General features: G+C 49.0%; 1 pseudogene; it reads left to right on the top strand.

Moving 5' to 3' along the window:
- The first annotated feature begins 6,343 nt into the window (after nucleotides 1–6,343).
- On the top strand, nucleotides 6,344–7,434 carry LOC125513803 (transcription factor MYB30 pseudogene; annotated as a pseudogene).
- Nucleotides 7,435–17,599: the final 10,165 nt, after the last annotated feature.

The raw sequence follows: 17,599 nt of genomic DNA, 5'->3' as shown, positions 1-17,599 counted from the left end.
TGACGCAAGTGACATTGAAAGCGTCTACGACCATGAGAAAGCAGTCTGTGCCAAGCTACTCGATCTATTTAGTTTATCATTTCAATCAATCCAGGAGCTGCAAAGCTGGGCCTCTCTTGCTTGAATTGTTCAGTGAGCCTCCTTTTTGAAAAAAAAATAATCAACGGTGCGTCGATTGCAAGCGAAGCGCACGGATTCGCAACGTCTTGACAGAGACCAAATCAACTCACAAAGCCCAATTTGATTGAGCCGACTTCGTCCAATATTTTCAGTCGATGTGATCACGCAAGTGCCGAAGGGGAAAAGTAGTTTGAACTTTGAACTTGGATGCTCGCCCCACGCCGATGACTCTAGCCACGGCCGGAGATACAAACTGTAATAGGAGATCTACGGCTCTTCCCACCAAGAGTGAACACAAGAAAGAAAGTAAAAAAAAAAATGCGACTCCTATGCTTTCCAGGCAAAGCAGTTCTATAGTAATAGCAATGAAAAAGTTGTAGTTCGTTCAAACAGCTCCACTGAAATGGTCGACTACATCCACAATACTATCAGTACTTGTCATTCGTTTGTTAGTCCACCTGGAAAGGGAAACCGTTAGAAATAGTGTAAAGTTCGTATCTAGGAGTACTTTTGAAGACTGATGCGCAATCAGTTGAGGCGTTCGACAGGGTGGATTGAACGGCCCTTAGGTATTTTTCCTATCTTTTTTAACACGGGAAGGTTTTTTTTAAGAGCAACATGGGAAGGGGGTTAGAAGGTCTCAAAGCTGGCATTAATTAAACACAAAAGTTTCACAATATTGAGAAAAGGATCATAGAAAAGGAAATTACAATCGTGTCCTCCCATTTTACATTTTAGTACCCCAGCAAAAAAAAAACACAATCGAGTCTTGAATCTTTCGGCGACCTCGTCAAAGATTTCTTGACCACCATCTCTTGTCACAACATTGCCTACACGTGCATTTCAAAAAAAAAACATTGCCTACACGTGGCAGGGAGAGAAGGGTCTCCGGTTGAAGACATGAGCATTGAGATTTGCCGGCAAATCCGTTCGAAGCCAGAATTGCAACCAAGACACCCAAAACGCTGCCCTGCAGTTTTCTTTTTCGGAGATCAAAATCATGCATGCAGCATGCCACATCCTTTGGAATTCCATGGTTTAACTTTTAACGAATGACTAGTTCCTTCTAGCTCCTCTCTTTAGTCCAAATTTTCAGTTCACAACTCATACACTAATTTAAGTGTTCGTTGTTCCCAATGATGATGTTTTCAACATATTATAATACTCAATGTTACGACCCAAATTTCAACTTCAAACTTTCACTTTCAGACGTTCACACTTCCTATTGATAAAACTGTCAACTAAATATATTTTAATATTTTTGTTTTTGCGGGGGAACTAAATATATTTTAATCTAATTTAGCATTCTATTTTTCCAATGAGAAATGATAGAAGTCTACTATGTGTATTTATAAGGCCAGTCATAGTGGGAGTAATTTAGCTAGTAACATAGCGCACTTCAAGAAATTTTTGCTTATATAGCAAGTATTTAATGTGAGGTAGTAACATAATATGTTATTGTAACATAACGCTTTCCAAGACAAGATGAGTCTACAAGCTAATAAATGAAGCCATCTATGACACTACTATTATGTTACTTTGCATTATAAAGATAGTAACTTAGACTAGTGTCATGCATATGACACTAGTCTAAGGCTAGCCATAGTGGGGATAACTTAGCTAGTAACTTAACACACCCCAAAACAATTTTGTTTATGTGGCAAGTATTTAATGAGGAGAGAGGTGTTTGGAGTAACATAATATATTACTGTAACATAGCGCTTCACGAGGTAAAATGAGTCTATAAGGCAATAAATAAAACAATCTATGGCACTACTACTAAGATACTTTACACTATGAAGGTACTAACTTAGACTAGTATCATATGCATGACACTAGTATAAGTTATTCCCCACTATGACCAGCTTAATTTCCATTCTATTAGTAGTACAAAATTCAGAGTTAGTAGGCTGTTATAAATACCATTGAAAGAAAGCTAAGCTACTAAATGAAGCCGATTAAGAAAGAAAAAACTAAAACCAAGAACTTCCATAACGTTATGTTGTCACACCCCATAGATCTAGAGCTGGATGGCACAATTTAGAGCATCTACAGTTGGACTTGGCAAATCTAACCCCTAAACGTTCATGGACACACCCACGGACGCATATGAACGGGCCTTATATTTTGCTCCTGGCATCCACATATTTCAAATCTGGACTCTCAAACCCATGCAGACCCATGCACGTCGATCATACAAGCCAATGTCGCACGTAAATAACAAATGTTGGTACCGAGCATACATAGTGTTTATATAAAATTTATTTTAAATGCACAACTCAAACATTAGCTTCTTGGTTTCCATTGTGGGTCCACATGTGCTCCAAAAGATTATTGAGTAGCTGCGTGTGCACATGATGATCTCGAAGATTCTGATGCATCTATAGAAAGTTGAGAGTAGTCCTGCGCATTTGGTTCTCTGAGATACTCAGGTCCAAACACCTCCACCCCGTGCACAGGACAACTTAACAGTAGTCTTCAGGCACGTGCTCTCCCCTGCCCTGACTATCTCACCAATGACATCTGCAGCAGTACCCAGTGCAAGCATCCTCAGATCAGCCATGCACTTCTGCTTGGCAGAGAAAGAGAGTTGTCTGCAACAATCCCTTGTGAGCTTGAAGTAGTCGTTGTCTTCCTCCACTCCCTCCATAATGCGCAAAAACAATGGTTTCCGTTTGCGAAAACGGTGACGAAACCATGGATCATCTGGGAAAGTAGGCTTGGGAGCAAAGTAGTCCCTGTGCAGTAGCTTTGCTCCGGACACCCTATCCCGGTTGACCGCTCTTCTCCGTTTGATTGAGCCCTTGAAGTTGAAAATATGCTCCACTTGACGGTCTATATTATACTGCATGCTCATTAGCATAATCATGTTCACTTCTTCGTCCGAATCCGAGGAATCGAAGAACTCATCTGAATCATTTGATCAAGCTCCGTCGGTCCATACTCCTCGTCCTACGAAGCATCGGAGTCCATCATTTTCCCTAATAAAATCACAAAAAATCCGGTCAGAGAATGTGTCGTACACATCAAGCGCAAGGCGGAGCCAGAGAGTTGCCGGACGTACCACGACGGCGTCCGGGCCGGCGACGATGTCCCATGCGGCGGAGGATGGGACAGAGGACTGCTCTGCCAGAGCTGGTGGCGCAGAAGCTAGGAACGACTGCGGAGCACGCGCAGCGGCGAAGTTGTGAGACGGATGTCGAGGAGGAGGAAGGAGAGATGAGAGAGCAAATGGACCCGGCAGGTCTGGAGTGGATTTGGTGCAATTTTCTATGGGATCGAGGTATCGAGTCCGACGTGGCGGGCGTGCCCGGGCGTGTCCGGGCGCCCCATATCCGCGTTATATTTGGGCTGGATATGAGGGGTGCCGGTCAGCCCGGGCGTCTGAGGCCTGTTTGGGTCAAAATTTCGTTACCTGATAGTTACCGGGCGGCTCGCCCGAGCATATAAGGCGGGTTTGAGGCGCCCCGTTGTAGATGTTCTGACATCGCAAGCCACACACGTGATCCCGTTATGACAAAACCCTTTGTTGAATGCCACAACTGGAGACTACTTGTCGTCAAGTACCGCCGCCCAACCTACAAGCCGGGATAGCAGGTCATAGTACCAACTATAACCTATTGTAGGGACATGACGCATCACAACTAGAGTCGAGGATGGAGAGAACATCTTAGCTGGAGTCGAGGATGGAAGGCACATGGTGCCAGATCCGAGGCACTCGACGTATATTGTCGACTAGGTTGCAGGTGGACACAAAATTGGGCGGTGGAGGAAGGGTGAGACACAGTCAAGGATGAGATGGCGGCGGTGGCAAGGGGCAGAGCGGCTACTACATGGGCTCTTTTGTTGGGGTGGGGGTGTCGGGGGCTCCCGGAGTCGCTAGGAGCCACCCGGGCGGCTAGGGCGACGAGAACTCTTCCAAAAATCCAGGAAGTAAAGTTTTCTTGACCTTTGCATCCCCACTGCATAGGCTAGTGTTTCTGGTTTTGAAACATTTTTTTTTGCGAATTTGAAATAAAGAGTTGCAAGAGGATATTTGCTTGTAATCGAAACCATGAAGCATGTTGTGTTCTTTGGTAACAATATGAAATTTTGTTCAAATCAAATCCATGAAACATGGCATATTCTTTGATAATTCCATGCTTTACTTTTTTTAATGACTAGTTCTTTCTTAAGCACGAGCGTTAACTTTGAACTCGAAACTCCCACTTCTCAACTTACGTAATAATTCAAGCGCTCGCTATTCCTAATGATCAACTTCTTGACTTATGATGATACTTTCAACGTATTAGTATAAAATCAGATGTTAAGACTCAAGTTTCAACTCGAGATTTCCAATTCTCGTGCTTAGTAATTAGGATGTTCACACTTCCTATTGGTAAAACAGCCAACTAAATATATTTTATTCTGCGATTTAGCGTTCTACTTTTTTGACGGAAATGATATGCCTTTATAAGAATTAAGCTAGGCTGCTACATGAAGTATCCTGGTGGCTATAAACACTCAAAGAATGATGTTCCGGGCAGCATCCACGGAGGGAGCCCTATGTGCGCCCCCACCGACCTCCGGGTTCACCTCGGCCACTAGCGACTCCTTGCCGGCCTTGTGAGCAGACGACGACGACATCCCAACAGACTGCGGCGGCGTAGACGCGTGGGGTTTGCGATCCGGCGGCTTGCATGGTTCCTTGTGCAGTCCCTCCGTAGCCCTAGATGAGTTTTTGTAGGAAGAAGAAGACTTCCTTTCCTTCCGGCTAGGGTTAGGGCGACCCTGATCCTCCTCGTGCCGTGATTCTGCAGGACTCCACCCCTCGTACTCCGAGAGGTATGCAGGATCGCAGCGCCTTGGGGAGCCGTACGATCGATTAGCGGACTCAGCCGCGGTTGTTCCGACGCCCAGCATAGACTGAGATGCGGAGAAAATGCCACACACAGCCGGCGCAGTGGCCGGCGGTGGTGGCTGCGAGGCGGTCGCCTCCAGATCGCCAAGGGCAAGAAACCCTAGCGAAGAGGCTGCTGGAACGCTAGGCACCGAGGGGCCAAGCGATCGGCCTGCGGACATGGCCGCTGCTGTTCTGACGGCCAGCCTCGGCTTGGACGCAGAAGGGAGGCCGCACACAACGGGCGCGGTGGCCGGCGATGGTGACGGCAAGGCTATCGCCTGTAGATCGCCTAATGACATGCGCAACCCCTTTACACGACCCTCGGTTACCTTGTCTCTTTGACGCTTCGAATATGTCCTCCCTGCTAGTTAGGAGATGGTAACTTGAGATCTCCATATTTGGGTTTCTAGTAATATAAAGAATGATGTTTTTCTTCACTGGTTAGTTAATTATAAACACTCAAAAAAAGTTAATTAAATGGAATTGCCCGTACCATGCAACTAGAAACATATCATTATGCAAACCAATCTATAATTGGATGGTTAGAAGGACAGTGATATTTTAGCCCATCAGGGTTCATGTCCTCGTGCTCGCATTATTTCTGAATATATTTGAAGAATTCCAGCGATACACTTTCAATGAAAGGAGACATTTCCGTCAACGCTAAGGCGTCTACGGTGACTTCGTAGATCTCAAAATAATATGTCGGCTCAGTCTCTCAAAGATGCTCATAAAAATATGGTATGCGTGTGTGCATTTATAGGAATGACCGTATAAGCGTATATATGAGCGCTTGAGTCGGTAGTGTGTTGAAAAAATCACATCATCAACTCCCGTGGAGAAAAAAGAAACACGTCATATCATTCCATATACTTTTTCAAACCGGCAGAGCAGGGTACACACGCATTCCTGAATCCTGACCCACAAACTACTCCATCGTTTTCCAACAATAGAAAAAGAACTACTTGGATATGACACCCACTATTCTTCCTCGTTTTGTCAGCCAATGGTCCCTGCTCGGAACCTGCCCCAATTGACCACGTTTTGCCATCGCGCCGCGCCGAGCATAAGGGCATGTACAATAATGTTATCTTAGAAGTGCTACGTAGGATAAATGATGAGATGGAGGTGACCTTATAAGAAAAGACTTGTCTTCTCTTATTTAAGATAAGACAAGAGATGATCTCTTAACACAATTCTCACCATGTTTTAAGAAATTACTAGTTATTAAAGATAAGGCTAAGATATAACCCATTATAAACATACTTTTTTGTCATCTTTAAATTGCATGCAAGACTTAAGATAAAACTGTTTTATCAACTATTGTACATGCCTTAAATAGCGCAACGTCTGAGCAGCTCAGATCAGGCAGCCATTTCCCTTCGGACCAGCGTCAACACACTGAACAATCCATCCATCACACACTCGACCGAAAAAGAGAACGGGAGAGGTGCATAGGAGTGAGCAAAGCTAGCAATGGTGAGGGCTCCTTGCTGCGAGCAGACAGGGATCAAGAGGGGCCCGTGGACGGCGGAGGAGGACATGACCCTGGTGGCTCACATCGAGCAGCACGGCCACAGCAACTGGCGGGCGCTGCCGAAGCAGGCCGGCCTGCTCCGCTGCGGCAAGAGCTGCCGCCTCCGGTGGATCAACTACCTGCGCCCCGACATCAAGCGTGGCAACTTCACCAGCGAGGAGGAAGACGCTATCATCCAGCTCCACGCCATGCTCGGCAACAGATGGTCCACCATTGCCGCCAGGCTGCCTGGGAGGACGGACAACGAGATCAAGAACGTATGGCACACACACCTCAAGAAGCGACTCGACTCGTCCTCGTCCAAGACGTCCGGCCAGGCAGGGCCTAAGCGCAAAGCCAAGAAGCCTGCTGTGGTTGCGAGCGCGCTCGAGGGCCCGACCTCCAAGCCAGCGTCTTCACCGGGGCACTCCCTCTCGATGTCGCCGGAGCAGTCCCTCTCGACGTCGTCCGCCACCGACTACTCGATGACCTCGTCATTGGAGAACACGGGCAGCTCTTCTTCCTGGGAGGAGTTCCAGATTGACGACAGTTTCTGGTCGGAGACACTGGGGATGTCGGTGGACAGCTCCAGTTTCGGGATGGAAACCAGCGACACCTTCAGCGTAGATAGCGCATCGCCGTCATCGAGCAACGATGAGATGGACTTCTGGGTCACGCTGTTCATGCAGGCTGGTGACATGCAGAGTTTGTCACAGATTTAGGCCTTATTCTGTATGAAGGAAATCAAAACGTAGAATTTAGAAATAGTACAGGAAGTTGATAGTATGACACTTGTCATTCTAAGAAATTGTCTTGCCTCACTACTACACACAAAATAAGCTTTGAGTGGATGGACAGATTCCTCCAAAAACACAGAAATTGAATAATATTTCTATGAAATTCTCGTACGCGTTTCCTACAAACTGAATGCATCTATAAAAAATTAGCCTCTGAAATATATGTTCCTATGCTTTTTCTGTAAAAATCCTTCAAACCAAATGAGACCTTAATGAGAAAATTAGGTTATGTTACATAGAATTTTTTGAAGAAAAGGGATTTTACCCGCCCCATTTTGATTGGAAACCAGGCAATCAAACAAGCCAACAATTGTTCCCCGCGCTCAAACCTAGCCAAAGTAGTTGCGCCAGATTAGAACGGCAACAAAACGAAATCCTCCAGTTTGTTACAATAAGCTATGAGCAGGGGAGTCACCAAACAAGCCAAAGAACATCAGACCTACATTTCAGACATAACGGCACATTGCGACAACTCTTGTGAAAGGTTATTTTACATAACTGATGTAACTTTTTTTTTTGATGAAAAGACTGCATGATGCAGCATTTCATTGAAATTAGGATAGAGTTATTACAGGGGCATTTGGATATGCCCAGGATACAAAGCTAGTATCTAGCGACCGACAGATGAAAGCACCAAGACTAACCTACCAACGATGAAGTGTATTAATCTGGTTTCCGTGGCCTGTGAATCATCCGTGCTATCTTGTGCTTGCCTGCCAAAGTCCAATCGATGATATCATTCTTTATCCGATCAAGCACTTGCTCCTCTGTCGAGTTCTTTTGCTCAAATATGCGTGCGTTCCTCTCCTTCCACACAGTCCACCACGTGAGCTGCACAAGTAAGCTCCAAGCTGCCTTGTGGATCACCGGCACCTGCTGTCTTGATTGGTACCACCGGTCCCAAATGTTCTCGGAGCCTGGCGATGGCACGAGGGCCAAAGGCAGATTGCACCTTTGCATAATCTTTTCCCACAAGCTAATCGTGAATGGGCAGCTAGCAAGGAGATGAGCGGGCGTCTCTCGCTGGGCATTACAGAGGCAACACCTCGGGTTGTGAGGCCAGTTTCACTTCTCCAGATTGTCCCCGGTCAGGATTTTGCCAAGCACGGCCATCCATGAGAACACCTTGCATTTCAGTGGTGCCTCTGACTTCCAGATCAGCTGTTTGTAACTTGTCCGCATCGATCCTTCAAACTGAATAGCATAGGCCGACTGAGCGGAGAACTCGCCGTTTGCCGCCACCGCCAGGAAACTGCGTCCGGATGCTGGTCTAGTGCCACGCCCTGTAGCTGAACCCACAAGGCGGTGAACTCACGGACAGCCTGCGGCGTCAGATTCTCCCTTAGGTGACGCGTCCAACGATCGCCGGTAAGCGCTTGACCCACCGTGAGCCGTTTCCGGGTGCAGACACTGAACAACGCTGGGTAGCTATGACAGAAACTTATTCCATGCATCCAGGGCTCCGTCCAGAAGCAAATTCGTTGTCCATCCCCAAGATGGAACTGAACTGAAGCCATGAACAGCTCCTGAACTCTAGCATCGGTGGGCAGAGGCAGCCCCAACCAGGCCTTGCTTGGGTCCGTCTAGGACATCCACAACCATCTCAGCCTCAGCGCTGTGCTCTGCGCAGCCAAGTCCGTCATCCCCAGCCCTCCGAAGATCATTGGTATGCAAATTATGCGCCAGCTCACCAGACATTTGCCGCCCACTGCAAATTCTTTTCCTTCCCAGAGAAAGCCTCTCCTGAGCTTATCAATCTTCTTCCGCAACCACACCGGCATTTGAACGACCATCATCTGAAAAACCACCATCGCAGAGAGCACATGCTTCACCAGCAGAATTCGACCATCCATGGAGAAGTGTATCCGGATCCAACCCTTCATCTTGTTGCAAAGTTTGTCGAGCGCTGGTTGGTAGTCCACCTTGCGAAGCTTTGAGTCGGACAGTGGCATACCGAGGTAGGTGCAGGGGAAAGCCTTGATCTCGCATCCGAGCGAGTGGATGACTGCCGGCAGTGTTACCCCACTACAAAAAATGGGAGTGATAGAGCTCTTTGTAAAATTTGTCATCAGACTTGTAGCGCCCCCAAAGGCCTTGAGCAGATCGGCCACTGCCATTATCTCTTGAGCACAAGGATTTATGAACAACACTGCATCATCCGCATATAAAGACGTCCTGAATGGCATCCTCTGAGCGCCAATCTCCTGAAGAACTCCAGCCTTCGCTGCCGAATTGAATAGGGCTGCCAAGCAATCCATGGCGATCACGAATAACAGCGGCGAGAGGGGGTCCCCTTGCCACAGCCCTCTTTGGTGCAAAATTTTCTCCGATAGCTCTCCATTCACCATGACCCTTGACGAAGAGGAAGACAGTAGGCCGGCAATCCAATCTCTGAACCTACCCCCGAAACCCTTTGCTTCCAGAACATGCAAAAGGAATTCCCACGAGATTGTGTCGAAAGCTTTCTCAATGTCGAGCTTTATCATAAGCGCTGGGGTCTTTGCCTGTCTGAACGCCTTTGCCAAACCACTAACATATGTGTAGTTGTCGTGGATAGTTCGCCCACGGATGAATGCATTTTGGCACGGCTGTACGATCTCTTTCATTCGATCCCTCATCCGCATAGCCAGTATTTTGGTGAAGAGCTTCGCAAAACTGGAAATCAGGCTGATGGGGTGGAAGTCTCTCGGTGTCGCGGCGTCTTCTCTCTTGGGCAGCAGGATTAGATTGGCGTCGTTGAGCAGGTGAAATTTGGAGAAATTCGTTCTGTATAACGCTTGCAGCGCCTTCATGATGTCTTCACTGATGATCCCCCAACAGTGCTTGTAAAACAGTCCGGTGAACCCGTCCGGCCCTGGCGCCTTCTCCCCATTCATCTCATTTACTGCAGCTGTAGCTTCCTCCATCGTGAACGGCATTTCCAACTCTGTAAGATCCATCTGCTGGATCTCCAGCTCCTCGAAATTGAGGCAGATCGTTCTCTCTCCTTTTGCACCGATCAAGGATTCAAAAAAATTGTGCATAGCTTCCAGTTTGTCCGGCTGCTCAGTGCAAACTTTGCCATCGAACATAATTCTGTGGATATACTTCCGCCGTCTTCTCGCCGATGCCTTGGAGTGAAAGAAGCGGGTGCTAGCATCTCCCTCCTTGATCCATTGAATGCGCGCCCTTTGCCTCCAGATCGTCCGCTCCAGTGCGGCAAGGCCAAGTCGCTGCACCTTCAGAGCCGCCCTGAACTGTCTTTCTTCAACTGTAAGATCCCTCCTTTCCATCGCCTTATCCAGCTTGGCCACAATTTCACTCACTATCGCCGATCTTAGCGCAATGTTGTTCACCATCTTGGCCCCCCAGCTCTTCAACTCTCTGGCAATACGCTTCAGCTTCTCCGCAAGGCAGGCAATAGGTTCTTCATTAGTCGTTGGAAGCCGCCACACCCTGTTTACCAATTCATCAAACCCTTCCATCTTGACCCAAAAATTCTCGAAACGAAACTGCCTCGCCGGCCGGAAGGAAGTGTCACATGTGAGAAGCAACGGGCAATGATCTGACATCTCGCTCGAGATGGCTTGCAGCAGGCATCCAGGGAAACTAGCGTCCCATGCGTCATTAAACAGAACACGATCCAACTTCACCAAAGTGGCCCTCTCTTGCTTGTTACTCCAAGTGTACCGACGGCCGTGCATGTATAATTCCTTTAGCTGTAGCTCGTTGATGAAGCCCCTGAAGGCCGACAAACATCTGCGGTTGATGTTATTGTTGTTTTTGTCCGTCGCCTGTGCTATCAGATTGAAATCTTCTCCGAGGAACATTGGCGTGCCCACTGGAAAGGCTTGCACCATTGCCTTCAGATCAGCCAGGAAAACCATCTTCTCTGCTTCTTGTTGTGGTGCGTACACCGTCACCAAACCAAAAGGGGCTCCATCCGTCGTGTTCCCATGCGCCGTAATAAAGGAATTACGAGCATCCACATTAGGGAGATTGAACTTCGCCCCAACCCATGCGAGTAAAATTCCACCGCGCGTCCCGTCCGCGGGAGAGAAGGTAAACTTGTCAAACTCAGCCCACAACACTCTTGCACCATCCTACTGTCCACCACATATAATTTGGTTTCTTGGATACATGCCATGGCCACATTGTGCGCCTTCACCACAGCCCTAACCACACCTCTCCGTGCGGGGTTATTGAGCCCACGCACGTTCCAAACTAGGATGTTGTGATCCATTAAACACTCTATCTACCGGGGTGTAACAGCTAGCCCACCTAAGCCGTGGCCGGCGGCACTAAGATATGCTCCTTTCCTGTCCGAGCTAGAGTCATCAAAGCCTTGATCTGCGGTGGGGAGAGAGGTTCATCAAAGGCTCGAGCATATCTCTCGAGACGGTCGTCTTCCACCTCTCCTTGCTCCGGAATTGCCAGCCCCCTTTTGGACATGACTAACATCCTTGCTTGTTTCATGACAGAGCCGCCGTCGCCGAACAGGAGCTTCTTCCCCTGCAGTCTGTTACTGCGTCTTGTCGCCGTCGCTGGAGCGCGCGCTGCCTTCCTAGGGCGGCGAGCAGGGGGTCTGGGGTTAGGCAGCAACGGTCTTGGCACATCCTTCGTCGCCCTCGCCAGGAAGGCTTGAACGCAGTCGTCCGATAGGCCGACGCCTACCCGCGACCCAGCCGGCGTGCTCTCCATGGCGTCCTGGCCCAGAAGCTGCCCACCGCGCTCTCCGACCTGGCCATATGCAACTGCACCAAAAACCGCTGGCTGCCCGTTGCATGGTCCATGAACGTGGCCGTTCCTGCCTTGGCCCATGGTCATAGAATGGCCCACAGCCTGTGTCTCTGAGCTACCAGACCAGACGATTGGCTGGTGCAGCTCATCGGCAGCAAAGCCGGCGGGCCCCGACGTTCCCTCATGCTCGCCCATCGCCACAGACGCGTGCATCTGGCCACCAGCGGGCATGCATGGCCCCGGGCCCCCCTGCAAGGCTGCAGCGAGGCTTTCCACCACTGCCTCCCCATTGACCCAGTTCGTCGACAGAGAGGGACACAAAAGAGCATCTGACGCTCCCTGATCCGAGGCGACCAGGCAGCTGCACTCCGCAGTAATCATGGGAGGGGAAGTGGTGGCCCGCTGGATCTGATCGGGTGCAGCGCCATCTGCCGTACTGGTCGGCTGCGGGGCAAGGGCGTTCAACGGCGCCGTGTCCGAGGTCTTGTTGCCTAGCATTTGTTGGCTCGTCGCACCCAATCCCAGCGCGGGAGGCTCTGCTGTCTCAACAGAGGGCGTCGACACCCGCCCGTTGACCCCCTCTTGCCGCTGGTCCATCGTACCATGCCCGCTGGTCTCCGTGTCGCCGCCGGCGATCTCGCCGCCATCGAAGTCGGCTCCATCCAGCTGACTCTCGTCGCCCGTTGCAGTTTTCACGTAGAACTCCTCGGGTTGCAGCGTTCCGGGGACGCGATGGTACCGCCCCGAGTAGCTGCGGCCATCATCTCTCCTCCTCCGCCGTTCGGCCAGCAAGAGGCCGAATCCCGCCCTGGCCCTCGTGACGTCGTCGGGAACCCAATCGGCCCAGGGATGCGGCATCTCCTCCGGCACACCATCTTCTTCGTCGTCGCCAGCACCACCACACCGCAGCGGTCCCTGCGGCGGGTAGAACGTAACCGAGTCCACGTGCACCAGCACGCACGGGTATCTCAGCACGCGCGGCAGGTGCTCCGTGCAGTTGCACGTCTCACCCTCCTCACCGTCGAGGCCGAAGCCTGGCGGGAGGGAGACATGCATCACCGGGTCGGGGCAGACGGCTCGCGACCGCACGGTGAGCAGCGTCTCCGTCGGGATCTCGTCGGGGTCGTCGACCCAAGCCCTCGCGACGAAGTACGAGAAATCTAGTTTGTCGAAGGATTCAATCGCCACCTGGTAGATGAGGCACTCCGGGAGAAGATCTTGCGCGGTCCGCAGCGAGAACTCTTGCGGTGGGATACCTTGGATGAACAGCCTGACGCTGTAACGGCATTGGATTGAGGTGGCGCAGGTGAGCTTGTTCCACCGCCTCACCAGCAACGGCGTGCCATGGTAGTGAACCACGTCGGCCTGACGCACCATGTCGAACCAACGGCGATGCGCAAAGCGGACGGAGAAAGATCCCGGCTGCATGAGCGATACCTGGAAGGCATTGCCTGGCAGCTCCGGGAAATCCTTCTTTATGCCCTCCGCGATGTTGGCTGCAACCAGCGACGGCCTAGTGCCCGCCACCGTGAGCACTAGCGCCGATTCCCTCAGCCTCGCCTCTTCGGACATCGCCTCTTGCGACTCCTCGATGAGGCATCTTGTATTCCGCGCGCGGGTGTTGCCTCTCGCCGGGCCATCCGCAAGCCGAGCCGCCATCGAATACGTCGGTGGCTCCGGTGACGCGATGGCAGCGAGCTCCTTGCCGGGGAAGGTGAGCCTTGAGTGCGCCGGCGCGCGGTTGCTCATCAGATGGCCTGGGGGAAACACCTGTCTTGACTGGACAGCCGGGGGCAGAGGCGGCGGAAGCTGCCGGCGCGGCCTGCCTCCGCGGCGGCGAGGCTCCTCTAGGCTGGAGAGGGGAACCCTAGGAAGGTGGCGAGATGTGCAAGAGTGGGTGGTGTGCCCCAGAACGAGGCAGTGGAGGCACCTAACCTTGTTGCGGCAGCTTGCAATCATATGCTCTGAGCTTAGGCACCGAAAACACCGTCCAGCGATGTCTTCCTTATAGCCGGCCGCCCCAATAATGGGTGAGACGGTGGTGGTTGAGCAGTGCGCATTGAAGGCGCCTCGTCCCCCATGCTGCTTGACCTGCGACTCCTTTCTGCCCTTGCGTCTGACCTCTTGCCACTTCCGTGAAACGGGCGGAGCAGCCAGAGGCACGCGCGCGGCCGCGCCAGAGCGCCCAGCAGCTCCCGCCACGATGATGGATTGTAGGCGTGGTCTTGAAGGCGCCGCAGTCTCCACCGGGCGCGCAGCGCTAGACGAGACCACCTCCGCGTAGGAAGGCGATTTCTCGACGAGCGGGGACCCCACGTCGGTCAGGTCTAGCCTGCCGGCGGACTCCCGGTCCAGGGGCGACTCCATGCGGTGGCGGGCTAATGGTTCTGGCCGGTGGAGACCACTGCCGAGCGGCAGGGGCACGGCCTCGCCGTCGGCGACAGGGGCGACAGGGGAGGTTCTCTCTTTCTTTTTGCGCTCTGACCAACTGATGTAACTAATAACTATGTCAATATTTCTCGGTAACTGATGTCTACTACACAACCCTCTTCTTGTAGATGTTGTTGGGCCTCCAAGTGCAGAGGTTTGTAGGACAGTAGCAAATTCCCCTCAAGTGGATGACCTAAGGTTTATCAATCCGTGGGAGGCGTAGGATGAAGATGGTCTCTCTCAAGCAACCTTGCAATCAAATAATAAAGAGTCTCTTGTGTCCCCAACACAACCAATTCAATGATAAATTGTATATAGGTGCACTAGTTCGGCGAAGAGATGATGATACAAGTGCAATATGGATGGTAGATATAGGTTTTTGTAATCTAAAAATATAAAAACAGCAAGGTAACTAATGATAAAAGTGAGCACAAACGGTATTGCAATGCTAGGAAACAAGGCCTAGGGTTCATACTTTCACTTGTGCAAGTTCTCTCAACAATAATAACATAATTGGATCATATAACTATCCCTCAACAAGCAACAAAGAGTCACTCCAAAGTCACTAATAGCGGAGAACAAACGAAGAGATTATGGTAGGGTACGAAACCACCTCAAAGATATCCTTTCTGATCGATCTATTCAAGAGTCCGTAGTAAAATAACATGAAGCTATTCTTTCCGTTCGATCTATCATAGAGTTCGTACTAGAATAACACCTTAAGACACAAATCAACCAAAACCCTAATGTCACCTAGATACTGCATTGTCACCTCAAGTATCCGTGGGTATGATTATACGATATGCATCACACAATCTCAGATTCATCTATTCAAACCAACACAAAGTACTTCAAAGTGTGCCCCAAAGTTTCTACCGGAGAGTCAAGACGAAAACGTGTGCCAGCCCCTATGCATAAGTTCACGGGGTCATGGAACTCGCAAGTTGATCACCAAAACATACATCAAGTGGATCACATGATATCCCATTATCACCACAGATAAGCACATGCAAGACATACATCAAGTGTTCTCAAATCCTTAAAGACTCAATCCGATAAGATAACTTCAAAGGGAAAACTCAATTCATCACAAGAGAGTAGAGGGGGAGAAATATCGTAGGATCCAAATATAATAGCAAAGCTCGTGATACATCAAGATCGTACCACCTCAAGAACACGAGAGAGAAAGAGATCAAACACATAGCTACTGGTACATACCCTCAGCCCCGAGGGAGAACTACTCCCTCCTCGTCATGGAGAGCACCGGGATGATGAAGATGGCCGTCGGAGAGGGATTCCCCCTCCGGCAGGGTGCCGGAACGGGTCTAGATTGATTTTCGGTGGCTACGGAAGCTTCTGGCGGCGGAACTCCCGATCTATTCTGCTCTCCGAAGTTTTTAGGGTATATAGATATATATAGGAGGAAGATATACGTCGGTGCATCTCCGGGCTGTCCACGAGGCAGGGGGGCGCGCCCGGGGGAGTGGGCGTGCCTCCCACCCTCGTGGGCAGCCCGGACTCTTCTGGTTCATCTTTGATACTCCGTGGGCTTCTTCTGGTCCAAAAATAAGTTCCGTGAAGTTTCAGGTGGACTCCGTTTGATTTTCCTTTTCTGCGATACTCTAAAACAAGGGAAAAAACAGAAACTGACACTGGGCTCTAGGTTAATAGGTTAGTCCCAAAAATCATATAAAATAGCATATAAATGCATATAAAACATTCAAGGTTGATAATATAATAGCATGGAACAATAAAAAATTATAGATACGTTGGAGACGTATCAGCATCCCCAAGCTTAATTCCTGCTCGTCCTCGAGTAGGTAACTGATAAAAACATAATTTTTGATGTGGAATGCTACCTAACATATTTATCCATATAATTCTTTATTGTGGCAAGAATATTCAGATCCATAAGATTCAAGACAAAAGTTTAATATTGACATAAAAATAATAATACTTCAAGCATACTAACAAAGCAATCATGTCTTCTCAAAATAACATGGCCAAAGAAAGTTATCCCTACAAAATCATATAGTCTGGCTAAGCTCCATGTTCACCACACAAAATATTTAAATCATGCACAACCCCGATGACAAACCAAGCAGTTGTTTCATACTTTTGATGTTCTCAAATTTTTTCAATCTTCACGCAATATATGAGTGTGAGCCATGGATATAGCACTATAGGTGGAATAGAATGGTGGTTGTGGAGAAGACAAAAAGGAGAAGATAGTTTCACATCAACTAGACGTATCAACGGGCTATGGAGATGCCCATCAATAGATATCAATGTGATTGAGTAGGGATTGCCATGCAACGGATGCACTAGAGCTATAAGTGTATGAAAGCTCAACAAAAGAAACTAGTGGGTGTGCATCCAACTTGCTTGCTCACGAAGACCTAGGACATTTTGAGGAAGCCCATCATTGGAATATACAAGCCAAGTTCTATAATGAAAGATTCTCACTAGTATATGAAAGTGACAATATAGGAGGCTCTCTATCATGAAGATCATGGTGCTATTTTGAAGCACAAGTGTGGTAAAAGGATAGTAGATTGCCCCTTCTATCTTTTTCTCTCATTTTTTTATTTAAGCCTTTTCTCTTTTTTTATGGCCTCTCTTTTTTTAGTCCGGAGTCTCATCCCGACTTGTGGGGGAATCATAGTCTCCATCATCCTTTCCTCACTTGGGACAATGCTCTAAAAATGATGATCATCACACTTTTATTTACTTACAACTCAACAATTACAACTCAATACTTAGAACAAAATATGACTCTATGTGAATGCCTCCGGCGGTGTACCGTGATGTGCAATGACTCATGAGTGACATGTATGAAAGAATTATGAACAGTGGTTTTGCCACAAATACAATGTCAACTACATGATCATGCATAGCAATATGACAATGATGAAGCATGTCATAATAACAGAACGGTGGAAAATTGCATGGCAATATATCTTGGAATGGCTATGGAAATGCCATAGTAGGTAGGTATGGTGGCTGTTTTGAGGAAGATATATGGTGGGTTTATGGTACCGGCGAAAGTTGCACGGTACTAGAGAGGGTAGCAATGGTGGAAGGGTGAGAGTGCGTATAATCCATGGACTCAACATTAGTCATAAAAAACTCACA

Source organism: Triticum urartu, chromosome 6A, assembly GCF_056163025.1.
Source record: "Triticum urartu cultivar PI428250 chromosome 6A, HENAU_Tu73, whole genome shotgun sequence".
NCBI classification, from domain to species: Eukaryota; Viridiplantae; Streptophyta; class Magnoliopsida; order Poales; family Poaceae; genus Triticum; species Triticum urartu.
This window is presented reverse-complemented; position numbering and strand designations above follow the sequence as displayed.